The following is a 27,888-nucleotide window of genomic DNA, read 5'->3' as shown; positions in this document are numbered from 1 at the left end:
CTCGGTTACCATCCATTGTTTTTTTGTGCAAACAACTCCAGAGTTGTGAATTAGTTAACCACCAAAATGAGTGGAAAAAGGCCTGCTGCTGGTGGAAAGGGGAATAGGCGTGTTGGGAAGGGGAAAAAAGGTTGTGTCCGTGGGGTAGGTGCAGAAGAAAGACCATCTTCCAGCCAAACTAAAATGTCTACTTCTTTTAGCGGACAATGTGATAAGATCCCTTTCTTACGGCCACGCCAATCGCTACAAATTCCAGATGAGGCACAAAAACAGCAGGTGCTTCAACGGATATCAAGTGCTCCTTTAAGTGGGCTCTCCTCCACATCAACTTCAACATCACAAATACTCCAGTCCTCAAAGGTGTCACCCAAATCGCACTTGCTTCCTCACAGCTCCCAAATCTCCAGCTGCCCGTCTGAGTATGAGGTAGAACAGATGGTTGAGTCTGCAGAGCTGTTTACTCATACTATAGCCTGGGAATCAGAGGTCGACTCCAGCGCTTCTGTGAATCCAGACGAGGAAATGATCTGCACTGATGCCCAGAATCTTTATGAGTCGGATCCAGGACCAGACGCAGAAGGTTCTGACCATAATGTAGACCCTCATTCCCAAACTGTAACTCCTGTTGGTGGAGACAATGAGGAAGACGATGATAAGACTCAAATCCCTGATTGGAGCGACAACTTTAGTTTTTTGTCAGGGCAGGAACAGGTTGGCTCTGAGGACGACGGGTGTGATAACGCACAGGGTGATGATGATGAGGTCGGAGATCCCACTTACTGTCAACCCACAGTCAGCCAAGAGATGAGGTCAGCAGAGGAGGTGGAGGAAGATGCTAGTGACGACGAGGTCAGGTTGCGCCTTCCTGGACAGAGACGTAGTACTGGAAGCACGTCAACAACTGCATCCTCAAACACAACTCTGCCTCTCACCACAAGTCGTGGTGGCTCTTCAGGTCGCATGGGTGCTAAGCCTTGCATAGCCTGGGCATTTTTTCAGATCGATAAAGATGACCCAACTCGTGTTATCTGTAACATTTGTCAGCAAAAGCTAAGTAGAGGCCAAAAAATACATAGTTTGAGTACTTCATGCATGAACCGGCACATGGACATGAAGCATAAGTTGCAGTGGGAAGCTCAGTGTGCTACAATGCGGTCTAGCCGGCCGGGCCAACCACCGTCTGCCATATCTTGTGCATCCGCGGCCTCTTCATCCTCTGTGACTGGGGGGACAGCAGTCACACCTGTTTTGGGGCGCAGACCTGCCACCTCTTTACCCGCAACAGCCAGCGTGATTGGCAGGTCATCATTTTCTTTGGAGGTGGTAACACCAGCTGGTCTTGAGCACTGTCCGACATCGATAGCACCACCTTTGGATCAAGGCAACCTAACATGTCCGCCTGCATCTTCCTCACAGACCGGCAGTTTGCCGGGGACACCCTTATCAACCCCGTCTAAGCACAATAGCCAGCCCTCGGTCCCTCAGATGTGGACAAGTAAAAGACCATTTCCTCCTAGCCATGAGAAAGCTAAGAGGTTGAATTTCACCATCTGCAAGCTCTTGGCTACAGAAATGCTGCCTTTCCGCCTGGTGGACACAGAGGATTTTTGAGACCTTATGTCCGTCGCAGTGCCCCAGTACCAGATGCCCAGTCGGCACTACTTCTCAAAGAAAGGTGTGCCTGCGCTCCACCAGCATGTCGCACACAACATCACCGCTTCTTTGAGAAACTCTGTGTGTGACAGGGTGCATTTCACCACAGACACTTGGACGAGTAGGCATGGACAGGGGCGTTACATGTCGCTGACTGGGCACTGGGTAACTATGGTGACAGCAGGACAAGGGGCTGCTGTCCAAGTCTTGCCGTCCCCACGAGTTGTGCGTCAATCCTCTTTATGTCATTTTTCCTCCACTGCTTCTGCCTCCTCAACCTCCTCTCGGTCTTCCACCTGCACCCAAAGCCTGTCTGGTCATGCCACAAGCTTTCTAACTGCGCAGAAGGGATCCTGCACACCTCCTTACTATGCTGGCAGTAGGGCTCAACGTCATCAGGCGGTTTTTACATTGAAATGTCTGGGAAATGTGAGTCACACAGCTGAGGAGTTGTGGTCAGCTCTGCAGAACCAATTTCATGAATGGTTGTCTCCACTGGACCTGAAACGAGGGAAGGCCGTGTGCGACAATGCTGCAAACCTGGGTGCGGCCCTTCGCCGGGGCAATGTCACACACGTGCCTTGTATGGCTCACGTGTTGAACCTGGTTGTCCAGCAATTTTTAGCCCACTATCCCAGACTAGATGGCCTTCTGCAGAGGGCACGGTCGCTGTGTGCTCACTTCCGCCGTTCGCATCCCGCAGCTCAGCGACTTACATCTCTACAGAAGTCGTTGGGCCTGCCACTTCACCGGCTAAAATGCGATGTGCCTACCCGGTGGAATTCAACTCTGCACATGTTGCAGCGACTGTGGCAGCACCGACAAGCCCTGGTGCAATACGTTCTGACGTATAGCCTGGGCCAACGAGATTCAGAGGTGGGGCAAATCACGCTGGAGGAGTGGTCTCAGATCAGGGACCTATGCACCCTTCTGCACAGTTTTGAAATGGCGACGAAGATGTTTAGTGCTGACGATGCCATTATCAGCATGACTATTCCGGTGATTTACATGCTGGAGCACATGTTAAACAGAATTCGGAGTCAGGTGGTGGCACAAGAGGAGGTGGAGGAAGTAGAGGAGGAGGAGTTGTATGCGGAAGGGCTAACATCTGCAAGGTCCAGACGGTCGGCAGCACCAAGGCGGCAGGCATGTGAGGGTGGGGGAGATGGTTTAACCAGGGCGCATGGTAGCAGCCAAACTAGTGAGGAAGGTGCAGGAGCCCAGGAAGAAGTGGAGGACGAACTGATGGAAGACTCATCAGATGAGGGAGACCTTGATCACATTTCTGTTGTGCGAGGTTGGGGGGAGAGGACAGAGGAAGGAAGCATGATTGTTACCTCGCCACCAACACAACAGGGACTTGGTGCTCCTGGATGCGCAACACACATGAGTGCCTTCTTGCTGCACTACCTGCAACATGACCCTCGAATTGTGAGAATTAGAAATAATCCTGACTACTGGGTTGCCACACTGTTAGATCCCCGGTACAAAAGTAAATTTGCAGAAATTATTCCTGCCATAGAAAGGGATGCACGCATGCAGGAGTATCAGCAGAGACTGTTGCAGAATCTTACATGTGCTTTTCCACAAAATACCAGTGGTGCACGTAGTGAATCTCACAGTTCCAACTTGCCAACCGTGGGACCGTCAAGTGTTCAGCACTCAAACCGTAACAGAACCACAGTATCTGCTGGTAACATCAATTTTGCGGAATCATTTCACCACTTTTTTAGCCCATCCTTTGCAAGGCCACAGGAGACAAGAAGTCTGACACATAGTCAACGCCTAGAGACGATGGTACAGGAGTATCTCCAAGTAAACATTGAAGCCACGACTGTGTCACTGGACCCTTGCTCTTTTTGGGCTTCCAATCTGGATAAATGGCCGGAGCTAGCCACTTACGCCTTGGAGATCTTGTCATGCCCCGCAGCCAGCGTTCTGTCTGAACGTGTGTTCAGCGCTGCTGGTGGTGTGCTGACAGATAAGCGCACGCGGCTCTCCACTGATAATGTAGACAGACTCACGTTCATAAAGATGAACAAATCATGGATCCGAAACGACTTTTCTACCCCTGTGTCATCCTGGGGAGAGTAAAAGCTTGATGATTGGTTAAAATCACCCTACCAACCGTTTTAAGCTTTCAAATTACTAATCATGTTTATCTGTATCTTGACTGGAAAATAATTTGGGCTTTGTAGCAGTGTGCAGCACTGATCCTATTAGGCCATCTATAATAAGCTTCACCAGATTTAAAATTAAAAATAATTTTTAGCTGCATCTAGCCCGGAAAATTATTTTGGGGCTCCGAGATGCGCAAGACACATAAGTGCCTTCTTGCTGCACTACCTGCAGCATGACCCTCATATTGTCAGAATTCGAAGTAATCATGACTACTGGGTTGCCACACTCTTAGATCCCCCAAACTTTTCGATCAACCTTTTCATTTTAATAAAGACCAAAAAAATGGTCATTTTTTAAATTATAAGCATTAGCAGGTTGTTAGAAACTGAAATCAAACAGTTTTCAACTCAAAACTTTATTCTAGGTGATGTTACATTTTCACATAGGACCCCTTGTTCGAAAGGAGCTTCTGAACTCTCTCGTCCATTGAATTTGTCAGGTTTTGGATGGTTTCTGCTTCAATTGTTTTGCATGAGGACAGAATACCCTCCCAGAGCTGTTGCTTAGATGTGAACTGCCTCCCGCCATCATAGACACTCCTTTTAATGATGCTCCAAAGGTTCTGAATGGGGTAGAGGTCAGGGGAGCATGGGGGTCACACCATAAGTTTGTCCCCTTTTATGCCCATATCAGCCAGAGATGCAGATGTTTTATGTGCAGCATGAGATGGTGCATTATCATGCAGAAAAATGATCTTGCTGTGAAATACACGGTTCTTCTTCTTGAACCATGGCAGGAAGTGCTGTTTGAGAAAATCCACATACATTATGGAGTTCATCTTTAGCGCCTTCAGGGATCCTAAAGGGGCCGACAATCTCTCTCCCCATGATTCCAGCCCAAAACATTACTCCACCTCCTCCTTGTTGGCGCTGTAGCCGTGTTTGCGTGGGGTGTCCATCAACCAGCCATCCTCCACTCCATTCATCTGGACCATCGAGCGCTGCATGGCACTCATCCGTGAACAAAACAGTTTTGAAATCAGTCTTCATGTAATGTTTGGCCCCCTGGAGCCGTTTCTGCTTGTGTGAAGTGGATAGAGGAGGTCGACAGGATGGCGTATGCACAGCTGCAAACCTCTGAAGGACCCTGCATCTTGTTGTTCGGGGGACGTTGGAGGCACAAGCAGCTTCAAAAACTTGTCTGCTGCTATGACAAGGCTTTTTTGCCGCTGCTCTTTCAACCTGACGTAATTGCCTGTAGGAAAGAGTCCTCAATTTGCCCTTATCAGCACGCACACGTGTGTACTGTGAATCAGCTACATACTTCTTGATTGCCAAGACACTTCATCCTGATCATCGCACAATGTTGATTGTAGTCATGCCTTGACCTAAACACTCCACAATTTGTTGCTTCTCAGCAGCCGACACATCCTTTTTCTTTCCCATTTTGGCAGAAAATGTAGGCTGCCTAATAATGTGAGAGAGCCTTCTTAAGTAGTCTTGCCTTTCATTGGACACACCTGCCAAACTAATTAGCACAGGTGTCTGCAATTGCTTACAGTGATATAAAGAGCCCTGACACACATCACCATCAATGAGTTTAACTGACAAACAAACAAATTCTTCCCTTATCACTCCTAAACACTTTTTGCATAATAATTTGGAACGCGGTGTACATGTGCTTTTCCACAAAACACCAGTGGTTCACGTAGTGAATCTTACAGTTCTAACTTGCCAACCGTGGTCTGTATGGAATTGTTCAATAAAGGGCCCAAAATTAAGATAACATAGATGGGAGAGGTCTCTATGAATAGGAATTCCTAAGTATTTGATACCCTGTGAGGGCCAGGCAAAGGGAAAGTTGGACTGGATGGAATCCTATATGGATTTAGGGAGGGAGACATCGAGGGCCTCAGACTTCGCTGCATTGATTTTAAAATTTTACCATGTAACAAAGTGATCTATTTCAGCCATAACAGCAGGGATGGATATATGTGATTGAGTGATATATACTAGGACATCATCAGCAAATAGAGAGCACTTGTACTCGGTGCCTCCCACCTCAATCCACCTAATATTGGGGTTATGGCGAATTGATGAGAGCAGGTGCTCCGTCACTAGGATGTATAAGAGAGGGGACAGAGGACATCCCTGCCTTGTCCCATTGGTGATTGTTAAAGGTGATGAAAATGTTCTGACGCACCCCCTGGGCCTTGGGACACCCGGAGCCGGACCCTTTTTGGTGGATGCTGGTGGTTGTAGTCTTCGTGGCGGCGATCCGGTTCCGTGGCTCAGGGCGGTCAAACCAGTGGCGGAACTATTTATGTGATTTTGATGTTTAAATGTCCGACTACGCCACCCGTGGATTGCGGTCAGAGTGAACCGCCGCTACAGGGCAGACCGCTAAGGCTGGTGTTGTGGGTGCAGCAGAGCGTAGCATAACTCCCCACGGGAGGAGTATAGCCTCAGGGCAGTGTATGCGGAGGATGGGGGTGATGGTGCAGGGCAGCAGCAGTAATGACACGGAGTCAGTGATGCAGTTCAGGGCCTTTACTCACAGTTCTTATTATCCAGACCACGTCTGCAGGTAACGGCTGCCCACGTCGTACTGTGCTCACCAGGTGAGGGGCTCAGACAACTCCCAGATAACTTTGGAGCGCTTCACAGGACCCCCTTTGTGTGTCCTTTGTCTGGCCTTTCTTACCAACACTTCTGTCCGGCTGCCTCGGGCCTCCTCTTGGTAAACTTGGCGCCAGTTTCCCTGACCCTATGTGGTGCCTTCCTAGCGGGTGGAGCAAGGGGCTGCGCCACATAAAATGTCAGAGCCTCCGGTTTCTAGCTGAGGGTCGTTTCCTGCCTCCACTAGTTCGGGGACTGGTCTCCCCCTTTGGCCTGACCCCTCCACGCAGGTGGATTCGGGCGTGCGGTAGCGACTCGCCCGTCCGCACCCCTGGGATCCCTTCATTCCTCGTTCCTGGAGCCTTCTCCGCTCCTCTTCCTTCCTTCTCCCTCTTGCAGGCCTGGGCCTCTGTTACTAGGCCCGCCTCCGGAGCAGAGCTCATGCAGAGCCCCTGCTCCCTGCCACTTCTGCTCAGACTTCTCTGCACTGAACTAAGATGGTGCCCACCTTTTATACTCCCTTCTCAATGCACCCAGGAACTGCTTCCTCCCTGCTCCTGCACTGCAGGGTTCCCCTTCCTCAGTGTTCCCTCCCCCCACTCCAGCCAGGGACAGGGACTGTCGTGCCCATCTCAGGGGCATATTGGTCGCCCTGCCCCACGGCAATGTGGTGTAATGCATGCAGGTGTCGGGTCCTGATCCACACTCCATCCTTATCTGAGAGTGAGATATCACACCTCTGGGTGAGGTGCAATACGTCTGTAGCAACCGAGCCCTCGGTGCTACAGTTCCATTTATCTTCAGCCTAGGTGACGTATTGTGATACAGGGCCGTGATTTTGGCTATAAAAGGGTCCCCTAGACCCCTACCCCAAGCTTTTTAAGAGAATCATATATGGCGTGCCAGGAGACTCTATGGAATGCTTTCTCAGCATCCAACGAGAGTATCTACTTACAAATTTTTAACTGCATCTAGCCCAGGAAATACTTTGTGCCTAGTAGCAGTGTCTGCTAGTCAGCGGATTATCCCGGCTGTTAAGCAAGCTACACCACCTGTAGTTTGGACACTTAATTTTTTCAAAGGAAATGCTTCGGGACCACGGGATACTTAATGAAGAGCATCAGGAGGCACCCCAAGGCATAGGGGCTGGGACTGGCACTAGGATGCCTTGCGGTGGACAGCCGAGCTCGATCCTTATAAAAGCTTTTTAACTGCAGCAGCTTTAGTGGACGCTACTGGAGCTGGAATTACGCGGCTGCTGGCATGAGACTTGCCCTCCAATAGATCCTTGTAAATGGATTTAAAGTGTATTCATTCAAATTAGAGGGACAATTTAAATTAAAAAGCTTAGAGCTGCCTCCACCACAGGGGGGCTCTCTCGACCCACCAGCGGACAGGCACCAGTATTGGGAGAGGGGGGCTGGCCGTCAGGGTTCACCGCGGCTCTGGCACAAACCCGACGACACGGAGGTGGCACGGGCAGGAGCGGACTGGCCGTCTCGGCTTCTCACTTTTTGGATTTTAGAAGGGCATGACATGCCTATATCTGTGTCTCCCCCTCCTTTTACTCCTCCACCTCTTTTCTTTTCGCATGACTATATGTACTTGTCACTTTTCCATGTGTTAGTTGTGTCTTCTGAGCAGTTTGTCAGCTTTTGGACACCTTTGAAGGTGTTTTCTATGTGTTTCTATGTGTTTTTGTTTGCCTGCCATTGGTTTTAACGGTGTTCGAAGGTGTTCGACGAACAGTTCGACGAACAGTTCGGCGAACACACGGGTGTTCGACGAACCGAACCGAACTCGAACACTACGGGGGTGGCTCAACACTACTTACAATTGCTCATTTTGCCTTTCTACCCAGCTAATTCTTCTCTTTTCTCTGCTCTATGTAGAAACAAGAAGTCTCTTTTCCATGCATGAGTCAACCCCCTCTTTACCTACTGAAACAGCTGCTTTGCTCCTCTTTTCTGCAAGGGAATTTGCAGTGATGACTCATGCAAGGAAAATTGACTTCCTATTTCTACATAGAGCTTAGAAAGGTTTAGCTAGTTAGTTTTTAATCACGTAATGTCATAGACCTAATGGAAAACAGGAGAATTAACTGGGTAGAAAGTGAGCAATTGTAACTACACAGTGCAATATAATATGATGAGTGCAATATATTTAGAGGATAAAACATTTTTAGGGGAGTTCTTTTTTGAGAGAAGGTTGTTTACCTTTAGAAATTGTGATAATATTACAAATTATATTTTACTTACCATCAAATAAGGTTGTGGGTGACTGTCATCATCACCTTAAATAGTATGACTTTTTCATATGAATGGATAATAAATGTGCATGAACCTTTAGCCTAAGGCTGTGTGCGCACAATCAGGATTTGAAGCAGAAATTTCCTGAGCGTTTCTGCATCTCCTTGGCAGGAAACAAGCTGCGGAAATTCAGCGCGTTTTTGATGCATTTTTTATGCGTTTTTTGAACTGTTTTTGTACATCAATGAATGCTTTTTGGAGCTAAATAAAGTCATTTGGTGGGATATTGCTTAAACCCTTGGATTACCGTCAGAACTGGGGTGAGTATATTAGTTAATTTAAATTATTAAATAATGTGTCTGTTGTATTTCAAATAAAGTGTTTGTGTCTGTGTGTTTATTTAACTCTTTACTTTACTTTAATTAGGTTTTGGTCATGAAAAGGTCTGATTGACACCTTGACATCACGAAACAAAAGAGCTAGGTGTCAGATAGTCCCATTCACCCAATCTTCATTAGCATTTCTATTCATGTAATTTATGCGGCAGCTGTGAGCTGCTATTTTTAGCCTAGGAAGGTGCCATTTGCAAACATGGTCCTTGGCCATAAATAACAGCTCACAGCTGGTTCGTTAGCTGCTATGTCCCCACGATCAGCACTCAGAAGCGCTTTGGGTGCAGGGTATTTTTGTTGCGTTCAAAACGCAATGTTCTAATGCAGCACTCTTGTTGTCGGTACATATGAATCCACCGCATATAATGACACTTCAATTGGTCAAAATCTGCAGCGGAGACTAGCGTATCCACTACAGAAATTGAAAGGTGCGGGTGAGTTTGGGTACATGGCCACGATCAAGAGCTGCTGCAGGCTTGACTCTGCATGTTTATACAGCGTCAAGAGATTGCGCTCTGTGGGAAAAACAAGATAATTTTGTAGTTATGATACCTTTTAATGGCTAACAAAAATAAAATAAAGGATGTTACATCATTTATTTTATTTTTGTTAGCCATTAAAAGGTATCATAACTACAAGATTATCTTGTTTTTCCCACTGAGAGCAATATTTTTTCAACTGGCTAATACGGTACCAAACCCCTTCTCTATACAGCGACAAACCCGCAGCGTCCAGATGTTACAGCATAGTGGATGGGCTCTCTAGAAATTCCATGTCCACTATGCGCGCATCAGAGGCTGTGAATCACTCGCGGACAGTGACATGCACCAAGTCTTTCAGGACCGCAGCATGTCAAATTCTCTTGTGGAGTCGCTAGTCTCTGCAACAGAAATTTGATCAATAGAATGTATTGAATGCGGTAAATACGCATGGTTCAGTGAACATATGTGGATTTACCTGCGTTCAATAGAATGTAACGTTTTGGAAGCAGCAACAAATATGCGTCCAAAGTGCTGCTACGTCCAGATCGTGGGCACAGAGCCTAAAATTTAAAAAAAAAAAATGGCGTGGGTTCCAGCATCATTTTTATAACCAGCAGAGGGAAAGCCGACCGCTGGGGGCTGATATTAGTAGCTGGAGAAGGGGCCATTAGCCAACAATGTTCCCTGGCTATTAATATCAGCCCACAGCTGTTTGCTTAGCCTTTCCTGGCTAGATTACAGGGGGACCCCTGAAAAAAATTTACGTGGGGTCCCCCTATAAAATCTAATGAGCAAAGGCTAAACAGACAGCTGCGGGCTGATATTAATAGTCAGAGAAGGGGCCATGAATACTAACCCCCTCCACGGCTATTAATATCACCCCTCAGCAGTCCCAGAAATGTCACATCCATACGATGCACCAAATCTGGCACTTAGCCTCCGCTCTTGCCACTGCCCTGTAGTGGTGGCAGGGGGTAATGGAGTTGATGTGAAGGCTGACGTGAAGCCCAAGTTAGTAATGGAGGGTGTCTATAATGCCCCCATTATTAACCGTATAGTAAAATGGTCGCCGTTTTTTCAATAAATACACGGCCAGAATAAAGTATCTTAATGAAATAAAAAAACACACTTTTTTTTAAAAAAAAAATTTATTGTATGGGTCTGCGAAGCCATCGATTTTCTGAAAAAAGCGTAAAATAACAAACAACCATATCCCTTACCTGTCCACCGTCAACGACGCAGTCCATGTACCGCCAACAATTGTTCCACGGCAATCTGGGTCACTTCTACAGCAGTGAGATCAGCAATCCATGATGTCACTGCTGTAGAAGACAGCAGTGTATACTGACAGAGGTGTAAAATCACCCCTGTCAGTGTATATTGCTGTGCAGGAGGTCACTGGGGCTCATCAGCTGAAGATCAGCTGATCAGCCCCGGTGAGCTCTCTCCACCATCACCCTGGGAACGTTCTTCAGAATGTTCACAGGGTGAGGTCACGTGAGCGATCAGCTGATTGCTCACATGGCCGCAGGTCCTGGCAGCACCATACACTACTGGGAGCAAGCGTGCTCCCAGCAGTGTACCGCCGGCCGCCGGGAGGAGAGGATCGCCGGGACCGTTGACACCGGAGCCCGCCGGACAGGTGAGTATAAGTATTGTTTTTTTATTTTTTACTTTTTTTTTTCTTTTTTTCATTGCCGGTGGTTCCCGGCTCTGCTGAGGAGAACTACTTCTCCCTCAGCAGCACCGTTCTCACTGTTACCAGCAGGAGTGGCAGTCGGATGAGAGGAGTTGAAGTTCTCCTCTCCCGACCCGGGTACCAACCGCACTACATTTCCGGAGCCTTTCCTGCTCATTGGCTTTAACTGAAACGCAGCAAATCCGCAGGTATAAATATTATACCTGCAGATTTGTTGCGTTTCAATTAAAGTCAACGGGCTGGAAACGCTCCGGAAACGCTGGGCATAATGGTCATGCTGCATTTTTTTTCTGCAATGCTAATCCTAAGCGGAAATTTCCGCATCATGTGCTCAGCACATCAGGATTAGTATTGCTACAGCTGGCAGACCTGATAACAAGCGTTTTTGCAGAATTTCCACGGCGGAAAAAACACGAAAATGCATCAAAAACGCTTTGTGTGCACATAGCCTAAAAGTGGTCACATGTATAAAATGAATGTCAGCAACCATCTAATGTGTAATGCCATACCCTCACTCTCCCTCAATGGCAAATGTCTGGAGAAAAATATTTGGTCTTTTGAGTTTAGTAGAGTGGAGCAGTTCTGTTTGTGGGAGCGGCACAAGTGAAGTTGCACTGGGTACAAAATTCATAGGGGTGCAAGTGACGCGCCCCCTGGGCCAGTGTTGTTAGGGATACCCGGAGCCGGATCAGATGGGGGTTGTAGTCTCCGAGTGGCTGTGACCCGGTCCGTGCCCAGGGTGTCAAACTCAGTGTGTGGCAGTCCTTACTGATGTTACTAAAGTTCTTTATGTCGACTACGCCACCCGTTGAATTGCGGTCACTACGGCCGCCGCTGCAGCAGGGTCCGCTGAGGCTGATGGTGTTTGTGCAGCTTAGGTGGTATAACCCCCAACGGGAAGGGTATAGCCTCAGGGGGTCAGGTGCAGAGGATGGTGGTTGTGGAAGTGCAGGGAAGATGGTAATGAGAGTCAGAGTCGGGTTGTGCAGTTCAGGGTTCTTTACTTACTGCTGTTCTTGTACCGGTCACTCCGGCCTTGAGTGACCACCCGAGCCGCGCTGCGTCCACCAGGTCCTGGACTCGGCCAACCCCCAAGTAGTTCTGGAGCGTGGTTCTGAGCTCCCTTTCTGTCCTGTCCTCGTCTCTGGCCTTCCCCACCAGGGATCCACCTAAGTCCGGCTCCCTCGGGCCTCTTGGTGGGTAAACCCTTGCCCCTGGGTTCCCTGACCCTATGCGTGGTCTGCCTTCCGGGTGGATTTGGTGGGTGGCCGTGGCAGATGCTGCCCACGGCCTCCGGTCTCTGGCTGAGGTATGCTGTAGCCCCCACCAGTTTGGGATCCGGTACCCTGTTGCCAACTCTTCACCCTGTGGTTGTATTTGGGCTCTCAGAGTTCCTTCTTTCTCCCCCTCTGGGTCTTTCGTTCTCTCCTCTCTCACTCTGGGCCTGGGGCTGCTCTGCTCCTCTGCTTTCTTCCACTGCTCTGCAAAGTCTTCACTACAACAGGCTGGCTGCTGTCTGCCTGTCTGACCGACTGACTGACCCTGATCTTAGATGGTTCCCACCTTATATACTCCCTCTATGTGTGAGCTCAGGTGACCAGCACCCAATGAGCTCCTAGCTTTACCCAGACTGCTCCCCCTATCTGCCCCTACACTACTGGGATGGTCCACCCCCCTCCCACTCCAGCCAAGGACAGACTCGGTCGTACCTGCACATTTCTAAGTGGGAGTACCGTTGGTCTGCCCTCCGGAAATGGGATGTGTGTAGTGCATGCAGCCTTACTGAGCTCAGCTCCACACTCCATCCTTACCCGGGAGTGGAATACCACACCTCTGGCTGAGGTGCAATACCCCTGTAGCAGCCGAATCCTCAGGGTGCTACATTTTCCCCTGGTAAATCACAGCACGTCCTCGGGCTGTAAGATATAAACACCAAAACATACAATTTTTTTTTTTTTTATATAAACATAATAAAACATATAAAACAACATATATTAGCAGCATCATAAAACTTTTCATATTAAACTTTCTCGTAGTCGTTTCTTGCTCCTAGCTCCTCCGGTCACGGTGCAACTTGTGACCGGGTAAAGTGCGACAGTCTCTCTTGGAATCAAACAGTTTCCTATAAAACCGGAAGGGGGCGCTTTAGGAAGCGCAACTATATACAAGGGGATATGGCCGCTCTCAGTCCTCGGCCAGGTATTAGGGAGGATTGACCGCTCTCAGTCCTCGGTCAGTGGGAATAGGGACACACGGGGTTAACAGTTCAATTTGCTGGTCCCAACGGGGACTATATTTTAACTAGCAGCAGTAACAGTTCTTATACCCTGACGGGTAACTTTATACAGTCTCTTCACTACCGTACTCAACGACGGCGTCCTCCTGCTCTTTCTTTGTGGACAGTTTCAGTTTCAGACCCGTCCGGGTCCTCTTGCTCCTCCTCACACCGCAGCTCCTCCTCCGTCAGGCGATGCACATGGAGGGCGTAGGGTCCTTTGGCACACTTGTGCCGGGTGAAGGTGACCTCGTCCCCTAAATACAGGTCACGACCTCTGTGTCCCTCCGGTAGGTGGGACTCAACGTCTCTCCTGGTCACGAAGACGTCGCCTGGGGTGCGGTGATCCCTGATGAAACCCCACCCATGCTGCAGATTGAACTTTATCACAGTCCCGATGGTACGGGGACCATGCGCTGCACGGGGGTCTCTCCTGGTCCGGCTCTTCTGCTCCGCGCTCCTTATTTGGGCTTGTTGTTCCCGGACCCGCCTCTCTCTCCGCTCCCTCTCAAAGACCTCGAGCTGCTGGCGGCAGCACTCTGCACGCTCCGCTGCGGCCGCCCGAGTCTCCTGAGTGAACCCCATGAGGTCTTCTCCGGTGGGATCCCACTCAAACTGGGTCTCTTCTAGCGGGGGCGAGATCCTCTTCATGGGCTTTGGAGCCGGGATCAGGGGTTCGCACATGGCCCTTGCTTTTTGCAGCTCCAGCTGGATGTATTCCTGGGGCCATACGAAGGGCTGCCCATCCGGGCACGTATGTTGGGCGAACAGGTCTTCACCCAGGTGCGGCACTCTTGATGTTACGGGCGCTGTGGTGGTAGCGGCGCCCGGGTTGCCCAAGCCTTGCGACCAGGCTTGGGGCACTTTGAAAGTAAAGGGCACCGTAAGGACGGCGGCGCCCTGTGTTACTTGGCCCTGCGACCAGGCCGGTGGCTCCGCGGAGGTAGGGGGCGCTGTTGGTATTGCGACGCCCGGGGGTACTAGGCCTTGCGACCAGGCCGATGGTACTTCCTGCTTGGTCACGCTCGGGGTCGAGGCGTGTGACGTCACAGGGGTCGCGGCTCCCGTTTGAGGCCTAGTCTGCGGCGGTGACGTTGCAGCGACGGGCACGGCAGGGGATACTTCGGGCTCTGCGACGGGGAGCTGGGGCAGGTACGCGGTTTCCCGGTTTGGGGTAGAGACGTCCCCTTTACCTGCCTCCTTTCGTTCGGCTCCCTTCTCGGCGCCGTCTCCGGCCTTCAGTCCTCCTGCGCCATCCTCAGAGGCGGTCTGTCTCCTCGTCTCGGGTGGCGTGCTCCGCTGACGGGTTCTTGTCTGCTGGGCCATCTCACGGCTCCATTCTGCTAACGTCTCTCGCTGCACCCGGGCCATCCTCCGTGCGAGGCCCTCCAGCGCAGTCTGTGCACACTCACGATCTCGGGGGAGCTGTGCCAAGACCTCCACTAAGCCTAGTGGGGTCGTTGCTTCTAGCAGGCTCCTGACCAACGGGTCGGTGCTGCTCTGCTCTCCTCCCGTTGTCTCCAGCAGGCCTTCTGGAGTGGCGACCGGCAACAGGCTCCTGACCACTGGGTCGGTGCTGCCTGGAGTGGCGGCCCGCATCAGGCTCCTGACCACTGGGTCGGTGCTGCCTGGCTCTCCCTCCATCTCCGGGTGTGCTTTCTCTGGACTCTCTTCCAGACGTCTTGTCTCCGGGTGCGCTCTCTCCAGACTGCTCCAGGCGACACCCATCTTTGTTCTCTTCTTCTGTGTCCGCCCACATTGAGGGTGGTCCCGGGGCAACTTTGGTTCCAGGGGCAGTTCTCTCACGCTGATGGACACTTCCAGCATCACAGTCTCTGTTGGTGGGCGCGGTTTCCGCTTTTGGCGCCATTCTTCGACCTGGCCCACGATGGGAGGTGACCTCTTGCCACCCTCTGGCACGCCCATAATGGCGTCCGCTCTTCCAAGGCGGGAAATCTTCGGAAATGGCGGGAATCGTCTCCCAGTGGCGGGAAACTCCATGGATGGCGGGAAAAAGCTGCAAATGGCGGACAACCGGCGGGAAACGACCTGTGATGGGGCCCGATGGCGGGGACCCTCCGGAACCGGCAGGAGACTTCTTTTTAAGGTAACGATGTACTTTTCTTCAGGCACGCAGTACCCGGTTGTTGCGGGCACGGTATCCTGCCAACTACGCCAAAGTTGACGCGCCCCCTGGGCCAGTGTTGTTGGGGATACCCGGAGCCGGATCAGATGGGGGTTGTAGTCTCCGAGTGGCTGTGACCCGGTCCGTGCCCAGGGTGTCAAACTCAGTGTGTGGCAGTCCTTACTGATGTTACTAAAGTTCTTTATGTCGACTACGCCACCCGTTGAATTGCGGTCACTACGGCCGCCGCTGCAGCAGGGTCCGCTGAGGCTGATGGTGTTTGTGCAGCTTAGGTGGTATAACCCCCAACGGGAAGGGTATAGCCTCAGGGGGTCAGGTGCAGAGGATGGTGGTTGTGGAAGTGCAGGGAAGATGGTAATGAGAGTCAGAGTCGGGTTGTGCAGTTCAGGGTTCTTTACTTACTGCTGTTCTTGTACCGGTCACTCCGGCCTTGAGTGACCACCCGAGCCGCGCTGCGTCCACCAGGTCCTGGACTCGGCCAACCCCCAAGTAGTTCTGGAGCGTGGTTCTGAGCTCCCTTTCTGTCCTGTCCTCGTCTCTGGCCTTCCCCACCAGGGATCCACCTAAGTCCGGCTCCCTCGGGCCTCTTGGTGGGTAAACCCTTGCCTCTGGGTTCCCTGACCCTATGCGTGGTCTGCCTTCCGGGTGGATTTGGTGGGTGGCCGTGGCAGATGCTGCCCACGGCCTCCGGTCTCTGGCTGAGGTATGCTGTAGCCCCCACCAGTTTGGGATCCGGTACCCTGTTGCCAACTCTTCACCCTGTGGTTGTATTTGGGCTCTCAGAGTTCCTTCTTTCTCCCCCTCTGGGTCTTTCGTTCTCTCCTCTCTCACTCTGGGCCTGGGGCTGCTCTGCTCCTCTGCTTTCTTCCACTGCTCTGCAAAGTCTTCACTACAACAGGCTGACTGGCTGCTGTCTGCCTGTCTGACCGACTGACTGACCCTGATCTTAGATGGTTCCCACCTTATATACTCCCTCTATGTGTGAGCTCAGGTGACCAGCACCCAATGAGCTCCTAGCTTTACCCAGACTGCTCCCCCTATCTGCCCCTACACTACTGGGATGGTCCACCCCCCTCCCACTCCAGCCAAGGACAGACTCGGTCGTACCTGCACATTTCTAAGTGGGAGTACCGTTGGTCTGCCCTCCGGAAATGGGATGTGTGTAGTGCATGCAGCCTTACTGAGCTCAGCTCCACACTCCATCCTTACCCGGGAGTGGAATACCACACCTCTGGCTGAGGTGCAATACCCCTGTAGCAGCCGAATCCTCAGGGTGCTACACAAGGTTTAAAAAAAAAAAAAATAGAAAGTAGGAGAAGCCCAAGCCCCAGACTTCTAGTCGGGTGCACTAGATCTCTGGGTGAGCAGCCTTTTAAACTATATGGACGTTGACATGATATCGATACATTCGGATCCTGTAGCTGGCCCAACCACACTCTTATAGGTAAAAGGCTGGGTTAGTCTACAGCCTACAAAACATTAACGTATCGGGGCAGGCAGCACAATGAAGCTACTGCATTGTGCCACCTGTGCTGGGGGAGTAAAGTACTTGGTCGCTGTGGAGTTTATTTTTTGTGGGTGTGGCATAAAGGTTAAATTATTATTTTTGAAGTGGCACTTAAGTGGTATACTTACTTTAAGGGAACACTAATGGGGTATTAATACTTTCTTGAGGGAGCAATCAGGGGGTATTATTACTGGGTTAGGGTTGCAGTACTTGCTTTCTCTATCCATTGTGTGCCACTGTGCTATCTCTAACTGTATGAATGTATGAGTTATACTTTATGATTCTTTGATCTACCTGTAAACAAATATCACATTAAAAATATCTGACATCACTCCATCTAAGCATGAAAATTAGATTTATTACCCCTTGATAACTCCTTTGTTGATTTATTGACACCAAATTTATACTTTAAACCTTGAGTCCAACCAAGTGTTTATTGAAACCCGCGTAGCTGCATATGCTCTCAATACTTATAGAATATTGAGAGTGGCTGCCATAAAAACAAATATGGCTTTTTTCCAGAATATCTTTAAGGTTATATTTTGACGTGATTTAGATTAATGAAACCCATAATATGAGTATAGGTTCACTAATGAATGGGGAAAAGTTTTACTGCTTCAGTCATTGTTTAATCAGGGTTGTATAATATATTTAGCCATACCCCCTACTATCGCAGACAGGGCCTATTTGTGTACATACTTTCTAAACCCTGTCTAGACCATATGTACATTCCACAGTCTCTGTTTTTCTTTAGTAAAAGGCCGATGGCTCATCTGAAATTCGAAGCATGTAAAACAATTTAACAACGCTGCTGTGATTTTCTGATCCTATTCAACTTGTATTACATCATGTGCAGGTGGCATGAATTAAAGTCAAATAAAATGGGGAAGGAGACAAACATTTGTTTTTATAAAGTGTAACATGGTGATTGGTCTGTTGCCAAGTTTAGATTAAGAATGCAAAAGATGCTCAGACAATGTGCCAGAACATGCAAACTATTTCAATCTTAATGTTTTATTCTCATAGGAAAGAATAAAGGGTAGATTTAATATATAATGACAATATAATCATCAATATATAGCTTATTGAGGGACATGCTGTATATTGGTATGATATGATGCCAAGGTATCCATCATAATCATAGTCCAATCACACATAGTCAACAAATAGGCATCCATAACAAATACAAAATATTATTATTATCGAGGAGTTATAGCCAATATCTGTAGACCGTTCAGGCAGTCCAGACAGAGACACTGGTGCCACCATGCCAGACAGAGGGCGTGTGTGCTGTCCAGCAGCTCAATAGGTGAGCAGTACAATGCCCTACATAAGCTTCCAGAATACTGCAATGAGTTGCAAGTTATTATGCTTGGTTTACACCCTGTGCTATTTTTCTGTTGCAATCATATTTTCTTGACATGGCTTGTGACCATGATTTTGTCTATCTCTGTGATCCCTCTGTTAGTGACTCGGCTAGTTTTACTATTAGTGTTGAGGCATTCCCATGTGGTCAGCAACTACTCTGTGGATGCAATCCAGGGAACAACGTTATTAGTCACGATCATTATATAGGATTTACAGGGTGAACGCCGGAGCTCTTCTGGGACCTTCAAGAAGGAGTGGCTATCTCCAAGATTTTCCAAGATGGTCTTGTTCAGCTCACAACATCAGACACACTTAACATATAGTTGGTACATAGATGGTTATGAGTAGATAGTTAAAGTTATTTCAATGTACGCATGTGTACTTCCTTACCTTTCCTCTAGATTCAAAATATTCTGAGATGAATGGAGGCAGTTTTCCAGCTTTGAAAAAAATATGTGATACTCTGTCTAGAGATGTTTATGCTATTTGTGTTCACTTATGACCACCGAGTGGTTGTGAAGTGGCCTGCAGGCTGTCCAGGGTTTTGCTACCATGTCACAATAATGTATTTATTTATCTTTCTTACATACAGTGGGTACGGAAAGTATTCAGACCCCTTCAAAATTTTTCACTCCTTGTTTCATTGCAGCCATTTGGTAAATTGTAAAAAGTTAATTTTTATCTCATTAAAGTACACTCTGCACCCCATCTTGACTGAAAAAAAACAGAAATGTAGAAATTTTTGCAAATTTATTAAAAAAAGAAAAACTGAAATATCACATGGTCAAAAGTATTCAGACCCTTTGCTCAGACACTCATATTTAAGTCACATGTTGTCCATTTCCTTGTGATTCTCCTTGAGATGGTTCTACTCCTTCATTGGAGTGCAGCTGTGTTTAATTAAACTGATACGACTTGATTTGGAAAGGCACACACCTGTCTATATAAGATCTCACAGCTCACAGTATATGTCAGACCAAATGAGAATCATGAGCTCAAAGGAACTGCTCAAGGAGCTCAGAGACAGAATTGTGGCAAGGCACAGATCTGGCCAAGGTTACAAAAGAATTTCTGCATTTCTCAAGGCTCCTAAGAGCACAGTGGCCTCCATAATCCTTAAATGGAAGAAGTTTGGGACCACCAGAAGTCTTCCTAGACCTGGCCATCCAGCCAAACTGAGCAATAATGGGAGAAGAGCCTTGGTGAGAGAGGTAAAGAAGAACCCCAAGAGCACTGTGGCTGAGCTCCAGAGATGCAGTAGGGAAATGGGAGAAAGTTCCACAAAGTCGACTATCACTGCAGCCTTCCACCATTCGGGCCTTTATGGCAGTGTGGGCCGACGGAAGCCTCTCCTCAGTGCAAGACATATGAAAGCCCGCATAGAGTTTGCTCAAAAACACATGAAGGACTCCCAGACTATGAGAAATAAGATTCTCTGGTCTGATGAGACGAAGATAGAACTTTTTGGTGATAATTCTAAGCGGTATGTGTGGAGAAAACCAGGCACTGCTCATCACCTGCCCAATATAATCCTAACAGTCAAACATGGTGGTGGCAGCATCATGCTATGGGGGTGTTTTTCAGCTGCAGGGACAGGACGACTGGTTGCAATTGAAGGAAACATGAATGCGGCCAAGTACAGAGATATCCTGGATGAAAACCTCTTCCAGAGTGCTCTGGACCTCAGACTTGGCCGAAGGTTCACCTTCCAACAAGACAATGACCCTGAGCACACAGCTAAAATAACAAAGGAGTGGCTTCAGAACAACTCTGTGACCATTCTTGACTGGCCCAGCCAGAGCCGTGACCTAAACCCAATTAAGCATCTCTGGAGAGACCTGAAAATGGCTGTCCACCAACGTTCACCATCCAACCTGACGGAACTGGAGAGGATCTGCAAGGAAAAATGGCAGAGGATCCCCAAATCCAGGTGTGAAAAACTTGTTGCATCATTCCCAAGAAGACTCATGGCTGTACTAGCTCAAAAGGGGGCTTCTACTCAATACTGAGCAAAGGGTCTGAATACGTATGACCATGTGATATTTAAGTTTTTCTTTTTTAATAAATTTACAAAAATTTGTACATTTCTGTTTTTTTTCAGTCAAGATGGGGTGCAGAGTGTACATTAATGAGAAAAAAAATGAACTTTTTAGAATTTACCAAATGGCTGCAATGAAACAAAGAGTGAAAAATTTAAAGGGGTCTAAATACTTTCTGTACCCACTGTATATAGCGCTATTAGTTCCACAGCGCTTTACAGACATCAGCATCACTATCCCCATTGGGGCTCACAATCTAGAAACCAGAGAACCCAGAGGAAACCCACGCAAACACAGGAGAACATACAAACTCCTTGCAGATGTTTTTCTAAGTGGGATTTGAACCCAGGACCCCAGTGCTGCAAAGCAACAGTGCTAATCCCTGAGCCACCATGCTGCCCATTGTGTTGGATTTGTATTGTGTGGAATTGGAGCCTTTAACAACATTTGTGAGTAAAAAAAAAGATGAAAACATTTTAGATAGATAAAGAGATAGATGTAGATGTCAAAGTCAGAAATAAAACAATTTGAAATTTCACATTTTCATTTATCTTTTTCCATCAAAGTACATTTCTCTGAAACCTATTCAGCGAATAAACCACAAGGCCACATTTACAATCATGGGTAATACAATTTTTGTAATTTAAGTAATGACTTTCTAGAAATGCTTTTACCCTAACAATTGGGACCAACATAAAAATGATTTTATGTAAAAGGTTTGTGTATTTCTGAAAAAATCCTGACTCAGTCTTATGAAAAAAATTCAATTTCCAGTTTTTGCAGCTTTAATCTAAATTGATTTAAAAATAATGTAATCATTGATACAGTGAAGCATTCACCGGTCTGTGATTTATTCTACTGTATATTATGCTATTCACATTGTGAATATGGGATATGAGCAATAATCCTGCACCTTCAGTTTTTTCTTTTCATTTTTTAAACCCATATTGACATATGCTAGCTCCTTGATGTTGATGCGGGCTCAGAAGCTGAGCCTGCATCTTTTCTGGCAGATGATGGTTGTAATATTCAGTCATCATCTGCCTATAATAGCCACGCATAGCGCTTAATTCTGCCCATGGCTGTTAACTTATTAAATGCCGCTGTCCATATGTGACAACAGCATACACAGCTTGTGTACCGGTGGCGCACTGTTGCAATTTCCAATCGGCACATGAGCGACATGATTTCGGGGTCTCGATGGGTTCCCATGACACCCAGGGATCTGCGAAAGATCCATATGCCTGTCATGACAGTACTCCTGTGAAAGCCAGCATAGTGTTCTTAGGAGACCGTATTTTTTGCTGTACAGAGCAATATATAGCACAAGCGATTAGTCAATCTCAGGTTCAAGTACCCTACAGGGAGTACAGAATACAGTAAAAAGTTAAAAAAAAAAGTTTTAAAAAATATTACAAAAAGTAAAAAAGTTTTAACCTTCTTTTTCACCCATTAAAAATTAAGAAATAAAAAAAAATCACAGATGTGGTATTGCTACATTCATAAAAGTCCAATCTATCAAAATATAAAATTGATTAACTTAATTAGTAAAAGGTATACTGAGGAAAAAAAAGCAAAACGCCAGAATTGTGTTTTTTCAGTAGCCGCAACAGAGCAAAAAAATGCAATAAGAAGCGATCAAAACTTTGTATCTACTCCAAGTTGCCATGGAAAGCAAATGATTGCCATGAGTCCAGCATCTGATATTCCCAACAATCTTGGTAACCATCCGTTACCATAATCTGCCCCCTTATTTAACCCATTTCTGACATTGGACCTAACTACTGAAACGTCCTATTTTGTTTGAAGATATTGCAAATGGACATACTGGTATGTCCAGTGGTGATCGTCCAGAGCGATCATGACATTTAGAAGGTTGTGAGCGAAAGGGAGCTCTCTCTTTCACACCATCGGACCCCCACAATGCAATCATGGAGAGCCAATGGTTTCCATGGCACCCAAGCAGGGTCTAAAAGGTCTGCTATCAGTTCAATAATGACAGGTATAATACCATGCAATGCATAAGTGTTGTAGGATATTAGATAATTGATCAGGTAAATGAAAGTTGAAATACAATAAAGTAATGTTAACAAAAAAGTGCAAAAATATTAAAAAATACAGAAATAAAATACAAAATAAAGAGCAAAAAAATCCTGAAAAAAATGTTTCACCAATAAATATGTATTTATATGTAAAAATAAATGAAAAAATAAAAAGTATACATATTTGGTAGCGCTGCATCTTAAATGACCAATCTATAAAACCTTTCCACTGTTTAACCTATAGAGTGAAAACCATAAAAAAAACTCAGAAAAAATGTGAAAACTAATTTTTTTTTACATAAATTTGATCTTAGCATGCAAATGTAGCAAAACATAAAAAATATATATTAATCTGGTATTACAAAAAGGCCACAGCCCCACTATCAGTATTTGGTCAGTATTCGGTCAGTATTTTTTCTCAGGAGTGGGAGCCAATACCAGATAAGGAACAATCAGAGGAAAGGTATAATAGAAACAAGTCACCAATTCTGCATTTACACCCACTCCTGGTTTTGACTCCCACTCCTGAGAAAAAATACTGAGGGACGTGGTCTGATTGTATTAACCTGAGGAATAACGGCTGTCTCTTTACTTATACCATACAGTGAACGCCGTAAAAAAAAATGACAATGGTCGACAATGAGAGACTGAAAAATTGCCGCATTTTAAAGGCCAGAATAGACCACATCTATGTGTTCATTTTTTTAAGGTATACTTCTAAACAAATGGACATAATGAAATTCCGGCATTTTTGGATGAAGTTTGCTTTTCTAATTGAGTGGTGCTGCAAACAATGGTCAGGAAATATAAGTTCACTTGTAAAGCAGAGAGCTTGATGTAGCGAGAAGAGCTTTCTTTTCATGCTGAATAAAACTGATGTTTTTTCCTCAGTAACCGAGATCTCATGCTGCGCCAGTGCAAAGACTATTATTGGCAACAACTTTGGATTGAATTGCATATTCTGTGCATTCTTAAAGGAGTTTTCCGGGAATAGGCAAAGTAAGTTAATTTTACACAAAACGTGCTTAAACTTAATTACTCAGGGACCCACATTTATTAAGTAGTTTTTAATGTAAACTGGAACAAAAAAGTCAAAATGTGCACTTAATGTTGCACAAAATATAAAATGTTTACACAATGCTCACCAAAAGTTGAAAAGTGAATGTAGAGTACCAGGAGGAGAGTGGTACAACTGTTATACAGATTTAAGAAACTTTATGCTAAAGTTTGGGCTTAAATCTGCACCTGCTCTTAGGAGGGGTTATCCGTGACTTTTTTTTACATTGTGCCTAAGCACTAACAGGCAGGCAGTTGCTAATCACCTGCCTGTTGTGACCGGTGCAAATATCTGCTGGCACCGAGAGGTCACAGACTGCTTCTGCTGACGTTTCAGCCTCATCAGTTGATCCCACATATCCGCTGTGCTCTGTTGACGGGCCGTGACTGACGACGTCATACTGAAGCCGGCTGTCAATCAGCATGACGTCGGCAGTCTCTCCCCATTGACAGAGCAGCCCGGAAGTAGAAGAGCTGCTCTGTTGACATGGAGCAGTTGAATTGCCATCAGCTGCGGTCAATGACCGCTCCGAACTGGTGCTGGGTACAACAGGCAGGTAGTTGCCTCCATTAGCAACTACCTGCCTGTTAGTTTTTAGTTTCATAGTAAAAAAAAACACTTCAGTATTCTGAATTTATACCACTTTTAATAAAAGTGGTGCTATTTATTCCACTGATCTTTTTCTAATTTACACATAAGTGCAAGTTTTGATAAATCTGCTCCACTATGCTTAAATTTTAGCTGTGACTTAGGGTTCGCTCACATTGGTGCCTAAATCAGACAAGTGCAATCCGATAAAAAATTGGATTGCAGTGGGACCAATGTTATTCAATGAGACAATGCAGATTCGTATTTTTGCTCAGCTGTATTCAGCATTAGGCTCCCACTCCTGTGAAAAAATACTGACCAAATACTGACCAAATACTGATAGTGGGGCCGTGGCCTTAGAGAAATATCACAGCATGCTGGGATTTCACTCCAAAATCAAATGAAAAATTGCATGCCATACGGACCATCAGAGTGGCATCCAATTTTTACAGATACATTACAATTCTGTAGTATAGGAAAACTGTCAATGATCTGGTAAAAACTTAATAGCTGCTGAGTAAAAAACAGATTGTACATGGACAGCAGAAGGATGGCAAGTGAGAGAAAATCATTCCACTCTCCTGGATGAGAATGGGACCGATTATTTATATGCTGGACTAGTTATATTGATACCTTTTCTCATACATTTATATTTTGCAGATGTAGGCCTACAATGTATGGGATATGATTTGAATGTGCTCTTTTAACTTTGCTTTATTAACGTCCCACTGATAATGTCAAAAAGGGCTCTCTGCTTCCCTGATAGGATGACAACCTCATTCACAATGCTCTGTTACGTCATATAGACATCACAGTAAAAGGGCATCAGCTTAGGACCCTCTTCTATAAATGGGAACAGAGAGCATTTCAAAACAGCTGGTCTTGCTTTCAGTGACTTTGAATGGGCACCATGTAGTATGGCATCCTTCATGCAGTGTTCACTACAGGAGAAATTGGTTGATAGTTTCAAACAGTAGTAACAATAGATTGACAGGTTTTCAGCTTCTGAATTTGCAGCGACTGATTATAGCGTGAATAACCTATGCTCCAACTTTACAAAACTACTAAAACTCCACTTAATTATACAAAGTTCCCCAGTAAAGCTGCTATAGTAGGCATGAAATAAGGAAGAAGCATTATAACCAGCACTATCCAGTAATGTACAGTACTGTGAAAAAGATTTAAAGGAAACCTGTCACCATGAAAATGCAGTATAATCTGCAGACATCATGTTATAAAGCAGGGGGAGCTCAGCAGATGGATGTATAGTGTTGTGAGAAAAGACTAGGTATAACCTGTATTTTCATCATTTAATCCTCTGCTCTTTCTGGGATTTTTGGTCCAGTAGGCGGGGCTATCAATAACTGATAGTTATTTTTGGATGCACACTTATATAAAGACAGCTGTCAGTCACTGATAGCACCGCCCACTGGGCCAGAAATCCAGAAAGAGCAGAGGTATAAATGATAAAATACTGAATGTTTTGTCACAAAATCACATATCATTCTGCTCTCCTCCTCCTCCTCTATAACATGGTGCCCACAGATCGCTTTGCACTATCTTGGTGACGGGTTTGCTTTATTAAACAGTTGTTAAAAAATGCTGCAAACTAAGAATGCTTTCAAAAATAGAAGTGTTAATAGTTTATATTTATTAATTAACAAGATGCAAAGTGAATGAACAAGAGAGAAATCTAAATCAAAATTTGGTGTGACCACCCTTTGGCTTCAAAACATCATGAAAGGATAATTAAGTGACTTAATATGTGCGAAATCATAGGAACTGAGGTGCAACAAATGTCAGCAGGTGCTTTGGATTATTGAGAAAAAAAAAGTAAAATAATTGACTTTAACAGAAGGCAGGTTGTTCATCGAACTGCTGGAGGGCGGTACAATAATGAGTGTCCAAAAGCAACAGTGAAGCATGGTGGAGGTTCCCTGCAAGTTTGGGGCTGCATTTCAGCAAGTGAGGTTGCAGATTTGAGCAGAAATAATAGTGTCATCCATGTTGAAAAATACAGGCAGAAACTTATCCATCATGCAATACCATAATCTCAACATTATCGAGAGAGAACATGGAGAGACAGAAGGATTTTTTCAAGTCTACATCCACAGATCTGTGGATAGTTCTCTAAGACTTTTGGAACAACCTCCTTAAAGTTTTTTAAAATTGTGTGTAAGTGTACCTAGAAGAATTAATGCTTTGATAATGTTTTGAAGGCAGATTGTGATTACACCAAATATTGAGTTTGATTTAGATTTCTATTTTATTCATTCACTTTGCATTTTGGAAAAATGTAAAAAATAAACTATGAACAGTTTCATTTTTGGAAGCATTCCTACTTTTGTAGCATTTTTTTTTAACACCTTTCTCCTTCCCCGTTCCTGTAGAATGTAAGCCCGCAAGGGCAGGGTCCTCCTCCCTCTGTCCAGTCTATCATTGTTAGTTTCTTTACTGTAAGTGATATCTGTATTTGGTATGTAACTCCTCCTTATGTACTTATGTACAGCACCATGGAATCAATGGCGCTATAGAAATAAATAATAATAATAACTTTTGTACAATACTGTATACTGTAGCTGTTGTGACATAAAACAATTCAAATAGCTCAACACATCTAATATAACAAGTGGTTTCTCCAAATTCAACACAAAATGCCCCTTTTAATGGTTACTGTAGTCTCAAAATTATTCAACCCCTACATTACAAGCATCTTTACTTCATAGGACAATATCCTTTGGATATCATAACCTGCTGTAATCATGATGCATAGCCAGACACCAACTTAGAACCTCCAGTTCACTAGTATTGCTGCGTTTACGTGCTGCAATCACTTTCTTCAAATCTCACTAAGATTTTCTATGGGGTAGACGTCAAGCAGTTGCGACAGATGCTCAGAATATTCCTGAAACTAGGAATAAGTGGATTTTGGATTATGCTTGGGATTACTGTCCTGATGGACGTTCCAATGATGTTCAAGCTTCAGCTTCCTCATTAAAGGCATGATGTTTTCTGCTAGGATTTGCTGATAAATGATTGAATCAATCTTGTCTGCCACACGCTGCAGGTTTCCAGGGCCAAAGGATGCAAATCAGTCCCAGAATATCACTGCGCCACCTCCTTGCTTTACTATAGGTGGAGTATTTTTTTCAGATTATACTTTCTCCTCTCATCAGACATCAGAACAACAATCACTAGAAACATTCAAAGTCTTTGATATATTTTTTAATTCTTTTTCTTGATTGTGCAATCTCTTATCATAACATCTCTTCTCATAACTTTCTGGGCAAGCCAAGAATATTAGTGAACTGGAGGACATTAACAATGAAGAATGGCCTAAGACTCCTCAAAAATGCTGTCAGACGTTGGTGTCTGAATATGCATCACATTTGCAGCATGTCATAATATCCATAGGATGCTCTACTATTACTACCACAATTCCAAAAAAGGTGGGACGTTGTGTAAAAAGTAAACAAGAATGCTATCATTTGGAAATCTATTATACCAATATTTTATTCACAGCAGAACACAGAACACAGATCAGAAGTTAGAAGACATTTTTCTATTTCATTTGAAAAAAAATAATTTGGAATTGATGGCAGTAACACATCTCAAAAAAGTTGAGGTAGGTTTAGTAAATGGCCAAAAAAGT

At 45.8% G+C, this 27,888-nt stretch overlaps 1 protein-coding gene across 10 annotated transcripts in view; it reads left to right on the top strand.

The window, feature by feature from the left end:
• TBL1X (transducin beta like 1 X-linked) overlaps nucleotides 1–27,888 on the top strand; it is a 440,725-nt gene that overhangs the window by 178,191 nt on the left and 234,646 nt on the right. For 2 of the 10 annotated variants that reach the window (XM_073667326.1, XM_073667328.1), the window contains one exon: nucleotides 23,483–23,590. The exons of the other annotated variants lie outside the window; for them this stretch is intronic. The gene's annotated coding sequence lies outside the window, so the exon portion shown is untranslated. The remainder of the gene's footprint in view (nucleotides 1–23,482; nucleotides 23,591–27,888) is intronic. 10 annotated transcript variants of the gene reach the window in all.

Source organism: Phyllobates terribilis, unplaced genomic scaffold (assembly GCF_046119375.1).
Source record: "Phyllobates terribilis strain yellow unplaced genomic scaffold, ASM4611937v1 Scaffold_2__4_contigs__length_985480577, whole genome shotgun sequence".
NCBI lineage: Eukaryota > Metazoa > Chordata > Amphibia > Anura > Dendrobatidae > Phyllobates > Phyllobates terribilis.
This window is presented reverse-complemented; position numbering and strand designations above follow the sequence as displayed.